At 54.6% G+C, this 4,222-nt stretch overlaps 1 long non-coding RNA gene across 1 annotated transcript in view; it reads left to right on the top strand.

Annotated features, from left to right (window-relative positions):
- The window catches only part of LOC149855224 (uncharacterized), a 5,783-nt gene extending 1,997 nt beyond the window's left edge, over positions 1-3,786 (top strand). Inside the window, exon 2 of the long non-coding RNA XR_016438476.1 lies at positions 1,532-3,786. This is a non-coding gene — a long non-coding RNA (uncharacterized LOC149855224). The remainder of the gene's footprint in view (positions 1-1,531) is intronic.
- Positions 3,787-4,222: the final 436 nt, after the last annotated feature.

Here is a 4,222-nt window from a genome sequence, read left to right as displayed (position 1 = left end):
CCTTCTATATACAAAATGCTGGGGGCCGGGATCACGACCCAGCAGGCCAAAGGGAGGGAACGGGTAAAAGGGAACGCACGCTCGGGTCTCAGGGCACGTCAGTGCTTGCGCTTTAATGCATATCCGCTTATTTGAATGCGCATTAAAGCATCACTAAAAACATGCTATTTAGTTCATGCGCATTAAAATAAGCTAATTTGCATTAAGCATCACTTAAAAACTGTGCTCTTCAGTTAATGCACATTAAGGCAGGCTAATACGCGTTTGCTTAGTACCTCACAATGGCGGCACTAGATTTAATGCGCATTAACTAAAGCTCATGGATGCACATATAGACATGCCTTTAATTTCCCCCCCACACGCACACTCTGGAGGGGTCCCCAGACCCGCCCCACAGGCTGCCCCCTGGTTCCTCCTACTGCTACCCACGGTGCACAAAGTATGCGCTGGCGCACACCAAGATCGGCCCCACCCCAACATTTCCTGGAGGAGGCATTTGAAAAGCGAGCGGCTGTACAGAGCGAGCAGGTCCTGATGCCCGAGCTGTTCAGCGGAGGAGCTTGGCGAGCCAGAGGGCGGTTGTGTGCGTGCCGCACGCCCAGGTGCTGCTTAGCAGAGATCACAAACTGTGCAGATGAAAGGCAGAGGGAACGAGCTTCTCAAAATCGCAATGACCTCACCTGCACGATGGAGGGAATTGCAAAAAATCAGTCAAAATAAATGATTCTCGCATAGCCAAGAGGGTCTGCTTTCAAAACAATTAGCTCAAACATCTGCCTAAGCACCCATGCTGTTTTCATATAATTAAAACAAGTCTTCCGAATCCCACTGGACAGTCTTTAAAAACTACTCATTTTCTGCATTATTTACAACAAGGAAACAGTGGGGAAGGCAGAAGACAAACCTTCCCATTGGTCCTTGAAGGACATAAAAAGCACCTCTCACCTGTCCGTCTCCCGCGTCTCTATTATTCAGCGATATTAAGTGGATAAAGAAAGCGTGAAATACGACTCATGCAGGAAAGCGCGGCAGCCTCCCAAACGTTTGAACCGCCTGCTTAGTGACTGGGAGAAAAGTTCTTTGTGAGACCGACACGCGGGACGCTCCGGGCCTCCCTGCAGACCGGCTGCCGGGCGCTCCGGTGACTGCATCAAAGGGACGCTGGCTCCGTGGCAATGTCACGGTGCTAAAGTTGGGGACCTGAGTCCAGCTGGTGGTTGGTGAGCACGCTTCTCCTGCAACACACTTAAACCGCAATGGCCTCTTGTAATTATTTATCAAAGCACAAATCATTAATGCAAAAATGTCTACAGGGCCTGGAGCAAAAATAGTTAATAAAATATAACGCCACTAAATTAAACATTTTAAACTTTCACAATAGAGTAACAGGCGTGGAGAAATAAAGAAGGGAAATCTCAGTCCAACAGAGCTGGGTGAATACATTTGTAATAAATTATTTACTTTTCTTTGAGAATTTTTCATTAACAAATTACAATTCTTTTTTTTTCCTCCCATTTTATTAATTATTCAGAATTTTTCACAAAACAGTAGTCTCTGAGAAGAGTTCCTGTGCCACAGCTTGTTTGGCAGCCGTGACCAGCGCCCCATACACCAGTGATCGGAAACCCAGCGGCCAGGGGATCGCTCTGCTCCGGGCTGAGCTAATCCGCTCCCCCTGCACGCTGGGCAACGTTTGCATAGCGCCCGATGCGTCAGGGAAACCCGGGCGCCTGCTGCTGAGAGGAAGCAGGTACAAAGGGGCCACATGAGCGCAGCCAGTCCGAGTAACCCACGGACGGACTGGACTCGATAGTCGCCAGAGCGTGCGAGGACCCTGCTCGTTTGCAGCCTAAGGGGCAGTGCCAGCACTGCTGCCAGCGACGGGATTTCCCAAGGAGCAAATGCACCACAGCAGCTCTTCTGTGCAAGTCCATAAATCCTTGGCGCGGCCCAGGGTGCGGAGACAGACGTCTTCATTGCCTCCCTCCGGAGGCGTCGCAGCGGGGAGGAACCACCAAAAAGAGCTTGTTCAGCCCCGCGCTGCGAGGGGCACATAAATTACCCGAGGGGGAAGGAGCGTGTGCCAGCCAGGGAAGCAAGTGCTAGTGCACCAGCGGTTTCCTGCCAGCGAGGTGGAAACGACCGCCCTGCGTCGCATGGAGCTGCCCCGGGCCCGCACCTCCGAGCAGCGAGCTGGTGCTGGCGCTGGGGCTGTCCAGGCCCCCCAGAAACCTCTCCGTGTTTCGGAGCAGGCCTCTCTGCGCCAGGAAAATCAGCTCTGGGGGGTCTTTGCTAATGCCAGTCAGCGGGTCTCAGTTCATTTATACCCCTCTGAAATGGGGCTGAGGGATTACTTGGGGGTCAGGGACCACGTACTGCACGTGCAAGCCGGCTCTCCCACCGAACAGGCCACTGCACTTGTGCATCCGGGTGCTGAGCGCTCAGACGTGGTGAGATGCGGAGCTGCAGTGTCGCACACCCTTATCCCCATGCCCTTATTCCCTCGGGCAAGCGAAGTGGGGTTGAGCCAGCTGCCTGGCACGAGGATACAGCAAGGTTTCACCGAGGACTCTGGGGCTTGAGGCCGACTTTCACACTTCCTCCTGGATTACGAGTGCCTCCTGCATCGCAGCATGCACCTAAATCCAGAGCAGGAGCAGACCCTGGCTGTGAGCCGCAGCTCGATGAGGAGCCAGGCGACGTCTGGCCTGCGAAGCAGGCACTTGGCTCTCACTTGGACATTGGACAACGGGTCAGGCTTTGCTTCGCATGTGGCAGGGGCTCTGGTTAGAGCATTGAAATGCTGCAGCAAGTTTTTGCTCATCTTAACGTAAGGCTTTTCCCTCTCCCCAGACTGCGCAGGGTGGGGTTCCCGTGGGGCCAAAGCAAGTGCGGGTGCCGGCTATTGCTCCCTGCCCCCACCGAGCCCCTCCTGCCCCTTCGATGCAGGCCAGGAGGGAAGCAAGGTGCTAAGTGTTTCCCATGCCTGTTGCACTGGGCAGTGCCAGCTCACACGTGGGGAGGGCTCTGGAAAACACGCCCCTGCCACTAAAGAGCTTCAGGATGCCCCAACCGTGGCACGGCAGTGAGCGATGCGCAAGGAGGCCGATGCACTGCCCAGACCATGCCGGCTCCCGCGGCCATCCCAGATGCACATACCAGGGCTGGGCTGGGAGACAGGAGCAGCACGGGGTGGCCAGGCCCAGTCGCCGCATACCCCAACGCCGTGCCATTCACCGAGGCACGCCTGACCTCGTGGCATGGGGCCCAAGCGCTCCCAGCTCCTGCTGAGCTCCGGCATTGCTGGGACCCCTCCAGCACTTGCAATGCCTTTGCGGCGGAGGGGGTCTCATCCCCCTTTGAAAATCCCAGCTACCACGTAGCCGCAGACGGGGAAGCTCGGCAGCAAGACACAGCCGCCCCTGCCCGTGCCTGCCGTTGGGTCTCGTGGACCCGGCGCAGCTGGCGCTAGGCCCCGTGAGCCAGGACGGTGGTGCCAGCATTGCCTCTGCCACGGCTGCGAGGTGGAGGCTTCCTGGGAGGTTCCCCGGAGCATCGGTCGGCGGATGAGGACGCAGCCGAGGTCAGACGGGGTCCCGGAAACAGCACGCTGGGTGCATGTGTCTACACACAAGCAAAGTTTTCTCCTTGCGCCAAGCTTTGGATCCTCTCTGTTGGGTGCGCGCCACCTCGGGGCTAGCAAAGAGGTTTTGACGCGACCCTGTTTAATTGTAATTCAACTACTTGTGATATTTTGGTACCAATTAATATTGATTTTACAATTGGTTTACAGAGATGTTGTTTTATTACTAATATATTTAATGTGCAAATCAATAAGAACACTTGTTTGGCTCTCTCCCTAGAAGGTAATAAAATCAAATATCTCAGGAGTAAAATGCTATCTGATCCATAAATGGCAGTAGCAGATGTTTAATGTAATAGTTAAAGACTGTGCAGCATTCTTGGCAACTCCATGCATTTTCCACACACACTGTACCAGAGTGATGCTCAATAACTTGCTAGTTACACAAAAGTTTGGTAAATTTGCTGGCCTCCTTCCAGCAGGCAGAAGGTTCCCGATGTCAAGGAGCTCTCGATCGCTCGCGGGCGCGTTACCCGCTTCCCCGGGACCTGGAGGTCACGCCGGCCGCCAGACCCCATGCAGAGCTTCCCCCTTCGTTCAAGTCTGTCACAGGAAAACAGACCCACGGCCTGATGCTCT

This window comes from Crocodylus siamensis, chromosome 11 (assembly GCF_052110815.1).
Source record: "Crocodylus siamensis isolate JL-2025a chromosome 11, ASM5211081v1, whole genome shotgun sequence".
Lineage (NCBI taxonomy): Eukaryota > Metazoa > Chordata > Crocodylia > Crocodylidae > Crocodylus > Crocodylus siamensis.
The sequence above is the reverse complement of the archived record's forward strand: the minus strand, read 5'-3'. Positions and strand labels throughout refer to the sequence as shown.